We start from the raw sequence: 15,280 nt of genomic DNA on the forward strand, positions 1-15,280 counted from the left end.
AAAGGTAGGTCTGAAAGCACCTTGGCCACCAAGCATCCCTTATTCATAAAATGGGGGCAGGGCGGCCAAGAGCAGCCCCGCTAAGAAGGACCCACTCTGGCTGAAGGCTCTGGGACGCTTGCTTCTGTAAGAGAAAGCACGGGAGAGATGGGAGCAAGCACAGACCTCCTGAAAGTGGTCTGCTAGGCCCGCGCCCCTGGCAAAGAAAGCGGTCTGGGCGGCCATCGCCAGTGACCTCTTCAGATTCATTCTCTTCGTTCAGGGATTCGTTAGCTAGGAGTTTGGGAAGATGGGGAAGGAGAACCCTGGAGATTCTGACCTCTAGGGCTTTGCAGCCACGACAGCAGCAAAGCACGGAGGAGCAAAGAGCGCTCCTGGAGAGCCCGGCTCCTTAATTGGCCAGCCCTTCGCACTCATACTGCAGCTGGACATGAGCTCGGTGGGATGGGAACCATGTGGGAACAGAGCTAAGTGTCAGGCCCAGAGAGAATGTGCATTGGGAGGCTGGGCAGGGGCTGCAGAGAGAATGGAGTGGAGACATTTCTTCTTATCATGTAGCCAAAGGAAACATCCATCTCTAAAAGCTGCCCAGTGTGAAGTAGTTCAGTGGACCTGGCTCTGGGGTGCCGGCCACTGCCTACCCCCAACAATGAGGTGAGGACCCAAGGCGATGGTGGCAGCCCCTCAGGCAGAGATGTCGCAGCAGGGGAGCCGGAGCGCCCGGGCTGAGCTGCCACATGACCCAGCTTCCAGCCTCTTCTCCCAGAGATGCTGAATTCTGCTGCTACTCTCTCAAATTGAGATGCTGAGAGGAGGCTAATAGACCTTTCCTGAAGAGATGTGGACAGTTAACTGCATGGCGAGCAATTCTGTGAGAGGCTCAGACAGTTAAGTGCCATCTCTGAGAGTCTATGAAGAAATGAGAGCAGTTACTGTCATCTTGGCGAGAGCCTGGATGGACATTTGGAGAAAACTGACTTTAACGGACATTAGAGGGGAACCGAGTGAGTTCAACTGTCTTTTCTTCCTGACAACAATGGACTGAGCTAAATCTTATTCAGTGGAGATGGTGTGGGAAAGCCACAGTTCAGGAGAGTTTCCAAGAGGAAACGCCCTCTTTCTGTCCTGCGACTATTCTGTTCAGAGAAGAGAAGATCGTGTAATCTACATGTCCAAGGAAAAGGAGGACAAGATTCTTCTGAGAAGACCTCCCCCATCTCCATCCTAAAGAGGAGAGCTGTCAGGTCACAATCAGGGAGAGGACTTTCTCCTGCTTTCCCAGATCACAGCTGGGGTTCTGGTTGGGATTCTCACACCAGTAAACTGTCTATCTCCGTGTTGTTTGTGTTGCCATAAAATATGGCCAGCAACAATTTAAACTCACCTGGTTAGGGGTTGAAAAGGCAAGGGAGAAAACAGCTGAATGGAAAAGTATTTTTCCAGTTTTTATAAACTGTTGAGGGGAATGATGAGAAATGTGACAATTGCAGTCTTTTCTGAGGTGATTTCAGACCTGCAGTTGGGAAGTGAGGAGCCTTTTTGAGGGACAGGGCTTGGTGGGTTGATTCTTGGGGCCCTGAGGAGTATTACCCACCCAAGCCTTAGATTAATGCCTCTCATTTCCCAGTCAGACCGCCGCACGGACAAGAGACGGGAGATATATCTCAATCATGGGATCATTAGATTTGGGGGTAATGAAAGACACTGCATTAAGATTGATTTCAATCAATCAATAAATCAACAGAAATCTATTCAACACCTACTGTGAGTCAAGTCCTGAGCTAAAGGGAAATGACCAAAATGGATCAGTTCCTATACCCCAGGAGTTTAGGGTCTACTGCAACATCACCCAAGTCTTGGATGAAAGTCTGGTTTTTGCTCAGTCCATTCACTCCAAATGCCCTACTTTTCATCTGATCTTGCTTTCTGCAGCCAGCCCAATTATCTCATAATGGTTACCACTGGCTGGGCCATTTAGGGCCAAACAGGTTTGGATTTGGGAGATAGGGCATTTTCAATTATGGAACTCCTTGGAGTCAGAGGCTCTGGATTCCAATCCCAATTTGACCACTTCTTACTTTGGGACTTGGGCACATAAGGTTACTATATGATCATGGGATGAGAGATTTCCCATCATTCATTTGGTTTTCTTCACCCCAATGCTTTGTATTTACTGTGAGAAGGGTAGATGGACAGATAGACACAAAGACAGGAGACAGAAACAGAGAGGGACAAGAGAGATGGAGACAGAAAGAAAGACAGCCACAGACACACAGAGACAGAGAAATGGAAATTGAGAGAGGCAAAAAAAAAAAAAAAAAAGGAATGGAGGAAGAGAGAGACAGAAGAGATAGACACAAACAGAAAGAAATGAGAAGTATGAAAGAGAGAGACAAAGATAAGAGACATGGAGTCAGAGAGACTGAGAGGAAGAGATAAAAAGAGAGAGTGAGGGAGAGACAGAGAGAGAGAAGGGGAGAGATACAGAGAGATAGAGACAATGAGAGAGTCAGTGATAGAGAAAGAGCAAGTAGGCAAGGAGGAGACAGAGACAGAATCTATAGTGAAAAGGGGTTTCTCTGTTTTATTTATAAATGTGGACAGGGCGGTTGCTCATCACTAAATACAACGCTTCAGATGGGCTCTGACCAGGGAAAACCCAGTGGGGATATCACTTCCCCCTTCATGGACACAATAGATCTTGTAACTCAGTTGACAGTGATCACGTTTCCTTTCTTTGCTCGCTGGGCACTTTGGGGATTCCTGGTGAGCTTGGAGTCCATTAAACCCTCCAAGCCATTTTCAGTTAAACTGTTGTTTAGTCATAGCTCCCCCATCTTGTCCTGGAAAGGTTTACCTTTTTAACCACAATCGAAGATTTTCCATGGGGCCTCGTGGACATCCCCATGCTGGATTCGGCAGAAGTCCGTAGCTTGCCAGGACCTTTTTGGTCCTTACCCTCTTGGTCAGTGTGGTAGCCTGCCCCCCAGCTTGGCTGTTTGCACAGCTAAAAGCAGGCCCTCTGTGTCTTATTGAAAATTAAATAAAAGCTTGTTCAAATGCCTCAGGCCGGGAAGAAGGCCCTGGAGACCTCCTTCCAACTGGACATCAGGGCTACTCATCGGTTAAGGTCCGTAAACAACTCCAAGTTCAGCTCTGTGAGCAACGCTCACCCCCTCCCCCACCTCTCTACTCCCTTCCCAAGAGAAGTCTTTGACCATTGTTTTTTTCTAAAGTGCAAGGGATCCCGATTCCCAGCATTGCCCAGATAGAGCAGAGAGGTCAGCCTGCCTCAAAGGAGGAAGCTCCTTTACTCTGGTGGGCTCTGCCCTTAGACATCCTGACCTCTTCTAAGTCTCCAGCCAAGTCCCTGCTGTCACATTCCATACTTTGGCCAGGAAGCAAAGCCCAATTCCCTGGCCTCTAGAAGCCATTTCCCAGCCTCCTTGGGAGCCCAAGGTGGTCCCGATTGCCATTCTAGTAAAGGTCATCTGGGCCCCTGAAGGGCTTGGCTCTTTTTGGTCCTGGAGGGGCTTAGCCACGGCCCCCATATCCGAGGTCTCATAACAGCTGGAGTTTGGATCGAAGAGGTCCCCCCACCCTGGATGGCTTGCCTGCAGTGCCCATGAAGCAGGAGACAGAGTAGAATTTGGACCCCGATCCTCTGTACGATTCCAGATCTAGCCATGTGCCCACCTCTGATGAGAATAAGGGAATTTAGACAGAAGGTCTAGACCAACATCCTCCTTGGAAACCACTTACGGATGGATTCCCAAGAAATCCATGCTGGGCTTGCCTTCGTATTTGTTCTCCACGTAGCCTTGGCTGTCCAGTCTGTATAGGCTTGGAAGTGGGCTCTGGCAAGCCCGGCACAGCAAGGATGCTGGTCTTTCTGCTCTGAGAATTCTCGTTGTCGAAGCTTTCGGGGACAGACTCTTGATCAGGCAAAGAAGTCTCAGGTTTTTGAATAACAACTGATCAGTGAAAATTGATGTCCAATAAAACTAGTGATCAAGGAGTAAATCTGTTGACCTTGGAAATGGTCTTTGGGAGTGATTTTATTTTGCCTAAACAGAGGATGTGAATCTTGGGTAGCATTTAGTGAGGAGAAGTTTCCTGACTTTCTTTTCTCCTTTAACACATCAATAACTATTTGAATTTAAGCTTAGGACTCTAATATTCAGTTTCCCTGTACTTTTAATGCCTTTTCATGCCTCTATAGGCCCAAAGCAACTAGATGTTGTCACAGTGAAATGAAATATTCAAGAGACATAAAAATATTAAAATCCAGTTAGGTACAGTCAGGTATTTTATTTTCCTAAGCGGCAGAATTTCTACTAAATTGTACTTCAGATTTTGTTCAATAATAAATATGTGCTATGTGCCGATAGGAGGCCCGGCACTCTGTGAGATGCTAATGCCTTTGGAGGTGCCAGACTAAAGAGGGCAGAAGCAAACCGAGTGGAACGAGAGCGAAGCTGGCCCCGCCTCCAAGAGCACTCCATTAATTGCCTTCCATGGGACGCCAGGTTCGCCGGAAAGAGTCCCTACCACTGTCAAGTCAACATTAATTAAGTGCCTTCTGTGTGGAGGCTTCCTGAGAGGGAAATAAAGTGAGGTTGTGACTGTCCCCGCTGCCCCAGCCAGAATGTCACAGAGACGAGGAGGGGGCGTCAGAAGCCACGTCTCCCTTTCCCAAACTTTCTGACAAGATACCATCGGCTGTAAGATGTCCCAGGAGGAAAATCTCCATACGCCCATCACGCTTTCGAATAGCCTCTTTTCCTTCCATGTCAGCCGAGGTTCCCTGGCAGTGATGAAAAAGAAATTAAAGCAATAATTAAGAGTTATATTGCACAACTATATTCTGTAGGAAGGACCAGGGAACCTCCCTGGGAACCCCGGGCTCCAAACCTCAACACCAGAAGGTCCTGGAGAGCTCGGCCCTCTTGGGCTCTCAGGCCCCCTCTCTTCTCGGCTCCCTCTGCCCACTGCCAGACTCTTAGATCTGGGGCTTATGTGGGGATAATTCCAAGCAATCTGGGCTCACGGGCAATGCTGCTTGGAAAGCCTTCCTCTCCTTCCTTACCTCGCTGAGCACTCCAATCACTGATTGTTATCTCAGAGACACGTCCCCTAATGCTTTAATAAACATGAGCAAAATCCAAAGAAATGAGAAACCCAAATAGCAACATACTCAACGGGAACCTCTTCCTCGGTCCATATGAGCTTTCTCCGACCAAGCAGCAATGCAAGGATTAAAACTGGCTGGCTGGCCTTTGTCTACCCTAGAGCAGGCCTTGTTTAAACGTTCTGGAACAATATCTGTCCGGGGAACTTGAGGGAAATGTGGAGAAGACAAGATTATCTCACACACACACGCACACACACACACACACACACACACACACTATACACTTAGACACAGAGACACACACATATATACACAAACACGCTTATACACACAAACACACATACACACAAACACGCTTACACACACATACAATTACACACAAAAAAATCACACAAACACACACACACAGAGTCTCTTCGAGGAAGCAGAACAGGGAAGAGGCAGGAAAGCAGAATATTTGGGTCTTTGCATTTTCATTAACAACTCTAAAAAGCAAAGGCCTCTGGGATCCAAAGGAACGGACTGTCAGCGGAAGGCTGTGACAGGCAGATGGAGAATGACTTCGGAGCAAAAGGTTCTATTTTCACCCTCCCCTCAGCTGTTCCTCTGAAGCCTGAAAGTCCTCGCCTGCTATTTAATCACCCTGGAACCGTTTAAGCCTTCAATCCCAGAGCCTGCATTTGTCTGCCCCTAGTGTCTGCCGTCCTTTCAGCAGAGCGGTCTAGGAGGGCGGCGGAGGGAGGAGGGGGAGGTCAGAAATCTGCCTCCGTCTGCAGCCGTCAGCTCGAGCTCCCTGGGCCCCCAACACGTGTCCTGGGCCCTTCAGCACCATCTCCGGTGATTGAGAGCCGAGCCCGGTACAACGCTGCTGCTCCGGTTCTGCTCACCTCCCCTTGGGGCAGCTCATCCTGAGAGAGCAGCTCGTTCTTAGCTAACAGTGATGTCCACACTTCATGGCCATTTCTCACCCTGCCTCCTCCATGCTTTCTTCTCCAGGTTTCCCTAGGCTGGTTCTCCTTCTACCCAGATCATTCCTCCTTCATTGTCTCCTGTGCTAGATCTTCTTCCAAGTTTCACCCACCAATCATCAGAGTTCCAAAGGTAGACGTTGTCCTGGGCTCTCTTCCCTTCTCCCTCCACTATTTCTCTTGCTTCTCATCAGCTTCAATGGATTCAATGATCATTTCCATGCTGATGATCTGGCTCCCCAGCCCTAAGCTCTCTGCCGGCTTCCAGTCTTGAGGCTCCAGCTGGAATTCAAAATCTGGCCCTGAGAGCTCCAACTTAATATGCCCCAAAGTGATCTCAGGGTCTTTCCCCCGAGATCCTCTTGGAAACATCCCTATTAAATAATCTGCCAAGGGCCCCACCAAGCTTGGAGTCCTCCAGGCTCACAATCTTCAGCTCCTCAACCCCGCTCATCCCTCCTTTCCAATCTGTTGCCAAACAGTCCATTTTTACCTCTGTAGGTAGGACCTCCCCACCCCAGTGCAAGCCCTCGTGTCCCTCTGGCTGCTTTATTGCAGTTGCTGATGGTGAGCCTACCTGTGACAAGTCTTTCCCCACTCCAGTCTGGCCTGCACCCAGCTATCCCAGGGACCTTCCTAAAGTGCAGGGAAGTCTGACCTTGGTACGTAACCCCCCTACACACACATTTTCTAGTCTTCTTACACCTTCTACTTTCCCACAGAGTCTTCCAGGCAGTGACACCAGCCTCCTTGCTCTCCCTCTCCTAGCTCTGGACATTTTGTCTTCTCGTTCCCCGGAAATCAGCCTCTTCCAGAGCTTTTCTGGTTTCCTCTAAGTCCCAGTCACAATCTTACCTTTCATTTGGAGCTTTCCTTATCACTCTTACTACTAGAATCTTTCCTCTGTGGATTATTTTCAAATATAAGTACATATGTGTTTATGTATACATTTATATATGTGTATATTGGGGGGGGGCGGGGAGAAAGTGCTTGATTGTCTACAGTTGTTTGGATATTTTGTCCCCATTAGAATATCAGCTCTTTGGAGACTATATTTGACCTTTCTCATATCCTCAGCATTTAGCATAATGTTTAGTATACAGTAGTTGCTTCAATCCTTGCTTACTGATAGATAAATCACACAATAATTATTGCTGACAAACTAATAGAAGCTTCCTTCTCTTTGGCATTTTTGCCCCAAATTCTAGAAAAGTGCCAGTCTTTTTTTCTTCCCCCAATAATAGATGAAATTGGTTTCTAAAGTACAAATGACATTTATTGAGCACCTATTGTAAACCAGGCAATTCTCACTTTTAAGAACAGAGAGACAAAATTGCAAAGATCCCACCTTCAAGAATCTGATGTCTTTGTATTTTTGCACCAAATTCTAGAAAAGTGGCAATCTTTTTTTCTTCCCCCATTAATAGATGGAATTTGTTTCTAAAGTACATTGACATTTATTGAGCACCTATTGTATGCCAGGCAATTCTCACTTCTAAGAACAGAAAGACAAAATGGAAAAGACCCCACCCTCAGGAATCTGCTGTCTTCTTTGAATGAGCCATTGGTGACCTTCAGGAAGCCCTGAGTTACAGCAGCCATATAGAGAGCAAGCTGGTGGGACTGGGAGCATCCATGCTCTGGTTCCCAGACAATCCACTTCAATTGCCTGGTCTTCATTTATAGAGCCAGCTTGCCCCCTCCCATGCTCTTCCCAGCTATTTGCATTAGGAGAAGGAAGGACTCCTTGCAGCTTCCCCGGGAAATGAGAGCTCCTCGGTGAGTAGCCTGGCCTTCCCTCTGACTTTGCACTCCTGAAGAGCCAGCGGGGCTGGTCTTCTGGGGCTGTTCCCAGCATAGACAAGAGTATGGAGGAGGCAGAGATGGCTGCCTGGCAGGGCTCTATTCCTCCCCAACATTTGGCTGCAGTCTCTCAAGTCCTCCTTGTTTTCAATCGTGACATTTCTCCATGCTCAGATGCCAATGTGATGTAACATTTCTTTTTGATGTTCTAAAATGGGTCTGGCAGTTACTTTGGCTGAGCACAAAATCAGCATGGGAGTCTGCTAGAAAACTTTCTGCTCGCTGGTCTTATCTCCCTCCCAGCTTTTCCTTTGGAATCGCCATTGCCCTCCGCTCCTTCCTCCTCTCCCCCTCCCTTCCTCCGAATGTGGCCATGGGACTCACGCCCTTCCGCAGCTTCCCCACCTGGATCCCTCGTGGACCCGGGAAGGTGAGCTGGGTTCACCGCAGGGGAATAAGGGCTTTGGCAGGTGGAACCAAGCCGAGCAGGGGCTACCTGAAGGCCCCAAATCCTTCTCCTGGGAAGGTTGCCTGCCTCAAGTCCATCTGAGGAACTCTCTCAGTGAAAGATGCGAACAACAGATCACTAAAATCAAGCAAGGTGCCCGGCACTCCCTAGATGTCTTGTTGGCAGGGTCCAAAGGCACATCTAGGGACATTTTGTTTTAATTGAAGCTGTGGGTTCATTCGGAAACAAATAGACATCACCCTGGTGGTTGAGAGCTGATGGCACTTGAACCAGAGGGAAGATGCATTTGTGTTCCCTCCAGCTTAGAAAAGAGGGAGGGTTCTGGATCTTCTCCCTCCAGCTTAGAACAGAGGGAGGGAATTCTGGATCTTCTCCCTCCAGCTTAGAACAGAGGGAGGGAATTCTAGATCTTCTCCCTCCAGCTTAGAACAGAGGGAGGAAATTCTGGAACCTCCCCCTCCAGCTTAGATTGGGAGGGAGAAAATTGCAGATCCTCTCCCTCCAGCCCTGCCTGTGTGATTCTTTGGCAAGCACCAGAATGGGACAGCTGCCCATTTGCTTTACAAAGGCCTGAGACCTGTAGGCTGAGATATTAATCTGTTTCTCCAGGGAATAAGAATTTAAAATTGGGCTCCTCGGCTGGGTGCCTGTTGGGGAGAGGTACCGATATGCTCCTCAGGCTGCTCTCACATTTGTCTGGCTGGGTCTGAATTGAAACCAAAATAATAAATGACTTTCGGACTAGCCAATAACAAACCCCCCAAACAAGCTTACCGAGCAGTTCAGACAGGATGCATTCCCACTGTTCCCAAGGGACTTCTCTCTTCTTCAGACTGACAGGACCTGGGGTTTGTCCACTAAGCAGTCATGAGAGGGGGCCACACTTAGAGGAGAAGGGAAATCCAGGGGACCTAGAGGATAGGGAAGCTATATAGCTTTGAGCAAATTTTTTTGCACCAAAACAGATGTGTCCAATATCTGGACGGTGCGATACACCATCGAGGTGGACAGTACCCAACATGGTCCAGATGTGGAGTCCCGAGCTTAGCCAGTCTGCTCTGACTCATCTCTGGAGCCTGCAAAGGACTTAGAACTTGTCACAGAGAGACCGGGGCCAATATCAAAGAGGCTCACAGATCAGAGGCGGGCTTCTCATGTGGCCCCTGCCTCCTGCCTTCTTCCCCTTCTCCCCACATTTCCAGGGGTAGATTTTCCAGGATAATTTGGGGAAAAAACCAGAGCTGAAATAAGTGAGGCCTTTGAACACTTAAGTCCTGCCAGGAAGCCCCCAAGGAAATAATTCATTGATAAGTGAATGAAGGAATGAATGAAAAATTAAATATCTATCAAGTGCTTACTGTGTATTAGTCCTAGGGACAAAAACATCCAAGCTAAAAGAGTTCTTGTTTTCAAAGCCTTACATTTAAATAGGACTAAGGCTCTTAGGAAGAGGAGCCCGGGGAGCAGGTCTTCTGGCCTGCTGTGAGTGGAACCCCATTGACAAAGTCCTTCCTTAAAGCTGCTTTGATTATGGTTCCTTCCAATGAAGTGGGAATTCTAGATGGCTGATTTTTAGACTACAAGTTCAAGTTTTGCCAAAAAACTGTTAAGAAATATGCACAAGTATATTATTTGTATTATATATAAAATGTTAAGAAATATACACAAATATATAAATATATTATATATAATGTTAAGAAATATACACAAGTATATTATATATTAAATATAATGTTAAGAAATATACACAAATACATAAATATATTATATATAATGTTAAGAAATATACACAAGTATGTTATATACATAATATATAATGTTAAGAAATATACACTATATATAATGTTAAGAAATATACACAAGTATATTATATATTAAATATAATGTTAAGAAATATACACAAGTATATTATATATTAAATATAATGTTAAAAAATATACACAAATATATATTAAATATAATGTTAAGAAATGTACACAAGTATATATAAGATCTATGTATCTATAATCTAATGTGTCTACATGTACATAGATATACGCGGCTCTCAGGGCAGTTTCAGGCTATTAAAACAAAACCACAGTACTGCTTTGGGGCCACTCACCACACCTTCCCCTTTTGTTTTTCACAACTCCCCTGGGAAGCTGAAGCTATTAGCCTCATTTTGCACAGAAGCAGACGGAGGTCAAGTGACTGGTCTAGAGTCATCAGATTATAAAGAGTCTGAGGAGGATTTGAATTCAGGTCTCCCTGATGTCAAGTCCAGTCGTGAGCCACGGTGCTGCCTCTTGCTGCACGCGTGAGAATTCTTCTTAGGGACTGAGACTTCTGAAACGAGCCCCCCAGTTTCCCAGGGATGGGCCGTGGTGTTTTGTTGTTTCAGAAGCGGGCGGGGGAAGTTGGAGCATGGGGAGAGCTAAGCCTCTTCAAGTCCCTCTCCAGAACCATCCTTCCCTAGTCCCCACCCCACCCCCCAAAATCCAGCAGCATGACTGACTTAAAGGTTTCTAACGCTCCAGATAAAGAACTTTGGATGAAGAAACCAATGAATGCAGGAGAGGAAAATTAGCGCTTCTTTCATTCAATTTCCCTTGAGTTCCATGGGCATGGAAGGAGAGAAAATGCTGTTGGAAATGGCTCTGGAAGAGATGGAACTGCCCCAGGGAAAGCGTTCAGGTAACTGCTGCCCATCTCACCCCGTGCGTCTGCCGTGAGGGTCCCCACTGCCCAGACCTTCAGAACCCTTCCCTCGGCTCTGGGCCGCAGCCCTTCCTCCTCCTAATGTTCGGATTGTCCCCGGCACTGCCCCCGGGTTTGCCAGGTAGGAAGGTGATCAGCATCTTGGAAGCCGCATTTTCCCCTCGTGATGTCACCCAGACAGCTTCATTTTGGTCGACCCTTCTGTTCACTACAACTGCCTCCCCATCCCCTTCTTTTTTTTCCTTCAAAAAGGAGAGGATTTCCTTCCTTTCACTCGGTTAATACTGAGTGAGTTGGGGTTTTGTATGGCTTTTTTCTGCCGTCTGTTATTATTGAAATGGTTACGAATTCTAGCCGATGGCTGGTTAATGTTGCCTCTGAGCCTGGGAAGGCCCCGGACGACGGGCCTGGCAGAGATTACCCCCATGTTGCTGGATCTGGTCTCTCCCAGCTCCACGGTGATCTGTGTGATTGTGGGTGATGGGGGGAGGGGAGATAGCTACCACCGCAAAGGCACTGCTGCCCGTGGCTTAATTACAGACTGGGAGGAAGAAGCAAATGGAACTGCCTTTCTTGGGTGCTGGGAGCCACGAGGTTAGGGCCCCCGGGCACAGGGCTGGAAGTGAGGGGGCACTGCTGGAAGGGGAAGAGTTGGCTGGGGTTCCTTTTGCCTGTCGAGGCCCCGGGCACAAGTTCAGCCCAAGCACCCTTCATAAATGAAGCGGACTCGGCAGGGTCTGTGCTTTCAGGGCAAGGCCTCTAGCAGCTCCCAGGGCCCGTAGGGCACCAGGCAGAGTGGCTAATGGGAAGAAGTGCAGGCCGAGGGTCTGTGGCAGGAAGCCTCCGGTGGCACACTGGGGACTCTTTGTAAGAGAGCCCGGCCAAGCTCTGAGACCTTGGCCCGGAAGCCATCCTCCCTTTCCTCAGTCCCCATCCCCCTGCAAGGCCCCTCCTTTCTCTGGAAACTTTTCACTGACAGGCGAGGGGGGGGGGGGGAGGGGGAAAGAGAGACCTCTCCCAGTATCCTCAGGGTAAGACCCTCCTGGCTGGGGCAGAAGGGGGTGAAAGAGGAGGCACAAGAGGGATGATGGCCCTAATGAATGCTCCACCCCACTGATGAGCAAGGCCCTGCCTCAATCTGCAAACTGGGGTGGAAGGAACCTCGATCCCCCCACCTTCCTGTGACGATGAAGAAATAGCTCCCAAGTGCCTGTAGAGTGCAAGGACACTTGTGAATAGACAGACAGGGATCCTCACAGGTGCAGACACTGACAGGATCAGACAGACTCACTCTGGGCAGGCTGGCAATCCCTAAAACTGTCTAGGGAGGGGTGTGTGTCTGTGTGTTGTGTGTGTGTGTGTCCATCTCTGTCTCCCCCTCTCTTTGTTTCTCTTTCTGTGACTGTTTCTCTGTATCTCTGTCTCTATCTCTGTTTCCTTCCTCTCTGTCTCTCTACCTTCCCCTTCCCCTTCCTTCCCCTTCCTTGTCCCTCCTCCCGCACCAGTTAGCTGTGCTCCCCTGTCTCCCTTCTGCCTTCTCTCGATTTTCTCGCCCCAGTTCGGGGGCCAGTAGTAGCTGCTGTCAGGTGCTCTCCCCACCCGCCTCCGGTGACGGTCCCCTGCCTCCCTGGAGCCTGCAGCAGCTGGGGACAGAGTGGGGACGGCTGAGGGTGAGCTCAGAGCCATAAGTGGCGAGGGTGAGGAGGGCCAGGGGAAGCAGCTGCAGCCCCCGCCACCCCACCCCACCCCACCCCCCAAAATCCAGCAGCTCCATGATCGTGGCGGCGCCTGTGGCAGGAGCTCCACATTGCCTCGAGGCTGGGGTGCAGCGCTAAGTGGTGCGTGGGAGGAGGGACCGGGAGGGAAAAGAGAAGGACGACAGAAAAGAGGAGGGGAGGGAGAGAGGGAAGGAGAGAGAGAGAGAGAGAGAGAGAGAGAGAGAGAGAGAGAGAGAGAGAGAGAGAGAGAGAGAGAGAGAGGCGGAGAGAGAGAGGCGCAGAGAGAGGGAGGGAGGGAGGAAGAGAGAGAGGAGAGGGGAAGAGAGAGAGGAGAGGGGGAGAGAAGGAGAGAGAGAGGAGAGAGAGAGAGAGAAAGAGAGAGAGAGAGAGAGAGAGGAGAGAGAGGAGAGAGAGAGGGAGGAGAGAGAGGAGAGAGAGAGGGAGGAGAGAGTGAGAGAGAGAGAGAGCGCCGCAGCCCCCCAGACCAAGGAGGGGAGCGGCAGCTGAACGCACAGGAAGGAGAGGGGCAAGGAATAGCAGGAGCAGTGCAGAGGAGAGAGACAGCCAAGGGAGGAGAGGGAGGGAGGGAGGGGAGGGCGAGGCGGCGCTGGCAGCCAGCACACACACTTGGACTGGCAGCCGGGCAGCCGCCGGGGAGGGGAAGGAGGGCGAGAAAAGGGCGAGGACAGCGGATAATCGAGAGGGGCCGGCGTGCGAGGCAGGCGCAGCCCGGCACCGGGCCAGCCCCGAGCACACGAGCAGCCCCGCGCAGCCGGGGCGCCTCGGGAGCCCAGCCGGGGGCTGGTGTCGGCCCCTCCCTCCAGCGCAGCCCGAGGCCCGCCGGCCGGGCCGCCAGCCCCTGCTCCGGAGTCGGCGCGTCCAGCCGCAGCCAGCCCCGCCACCCCAGCCCGCCGGCCAGAGCCCAGGCACCGAGTCCGCCCCGGTGATCTCGGGCCGGCCGAGCCGCCGGCGGGGGAGCTGGGACCCCGCGCCCCGCAGCCCAGGTAAGGAGGCCGCCCGCCCGTCTGTCCGTCTGTCCGCCCGTGTGTGTACGTGCCCAAACCCGGCTCTCCCGGCCCCTGAGCCCGGCCTGCCTCCCCGGCCCGCTCGGCGCCCAGGGCTGCCCGGGCCGCCTCCGCCACCGCCTTTGTCTGCTTGTTCGCCTTTTATCGGGGTTCGGGAGATTCACTTTACTGGTCTCGGCCGACTATGTGAATGTGAGTGTGAGTGTGAGTGTGAGTGTGAGTGCATGCGCGTGAGCGCTCTCTCTCTCCCTGGCAGCCTACCCAAGGGTCCCTTTAAGCAACCCCAGCATCCCCCCCCAAGCTTGGAGGGAAGTCTGCACACAGACACAGCCCCCCCCACCACCCCGCCATGACAGAATGGTTGGGGCGGGGTAGGTTTGGGAGCGAGGCTAGGGCTTCGCCTGAGCACTGAAAAGTTGCCTAGTGTCTGGGGGGGGAGAGGGGGGCGGCGGGCCCCTAGGGAGCTGCTGCCTCGGTGGCCCCCGGGGTGGAAGAGGCCGCCTCGCTGCGGCAGGGTGGAGGGTGGGGAGGAGCGGGAGGAGCCGCGTCCTCGTGCTTCCCTCCAGCCTGAGGGGAGTGCCTCCCTGCCTCCTCTTTGTAACTGGTGTCGCGTCTGCTGTTGTGTCTGGGGGCCGCTGCACGCCGAGTTCCCTGCAGACATACGGAGAAAGTTTTCTGAGTCGGAGATTTGTCTGTCTTCCCGAGGCTAGGAGGGGGAGGGCGAGGCTGGGGGGAGGGGGTGGCCACGGACCGGGTCCTGCTCCCTAAGGATCCCAGGATCCAGTCGATGGCAAAGCAGGGCAAGTGGCAGAGAAAGGGAGTGGGAGGGCGGACGGGAGGGACGGAGAGAGCGGGAGAAGGAGCGAGGTGGCCGGCGCTGGCCCGAGCCCGGCAGCCTCCTGCCAGGGCATTCCGGGATTTGCCTGGAACTGTGGGAAGGGAGGACAGCTGCATGGCAGGGCCGCCCAGGGAGAGCTGGGCACACCCCACATGACCCTCTCCCTCCCTTTCGCCTCTCCCCCTTGTCCTCCTCCCCCCAGATTTGAATGCACCCACATTCGACTTAAGCCGTGTAAGAAAATGTCGAAGGCAGAGAAGCACCCGCCCAGGCAGGATTTGGGGTTGGGTTGTTTTGCAAATTGAAAGCTTTGATTTTCCTTGGGGATCGGGGCAGACAATTGTGAGGGAGAGGAGCTCGGGCTAGCCTCGGAACTCACCCCTTGCCCACATCCCCGTGGTTCTGCGTCCTTCCTTTGGAGGAGATCCTTTCACCTTCAGGGAAGGTGAGGGCCCTTCCAGTCCTCTTGGGCAAATCCAAAGGACTTGGGCTCTGATGAGTGAGCTGGTCCTTCCTGGGGCTTTCTACTGGATGGGGAGGGGGTGTGGAGAGAATAGGACCAAGGCTGGCTAGGGAACGGCCAGGGGCGGTTTCCTCCACATTGTGTTGATTGTGGCCCCTCGGCTCC

General features: G+C 51.2%; 1 protein-coding gene across 1 annotated transcript in view; it reads left to right on the forward strand.

Moving 5' to 3' along the window:
- The first annotated feature begins 13,406 nt into the window (after window positions 1-13,406).
- Window positions 13,407-15,280, forward strand: part of ARPP21 (cAMP regulated phosphoprotein 21) — a 157,975-nt gene continuing 156,101 nt past the window's right edge. Inside the window, 1 exon segment of the mRNA XM_051977361.1 lies at window positions 13,407-13,793. The gene's annotated coding sequence lies outside the window, so the exon portion shown is untranslated.

This window comes from Antechinus flavipes, chromosome 1, assembly GCF_016432865.1.
Source record: "Antechinus flavipes isolate AdamAnt ecotype Samford, QLD, Australia chromosome 1, AdamAnt_v2, whole genome shotgun sequence".
Taxonomy (NCBI): domain Eukaryota; kingdom Metazoa; phylum Chordata; class Mammalia; order Dasyuromorphia; family Dasyuridae; genus Antechinus; species Antechinus flavipes.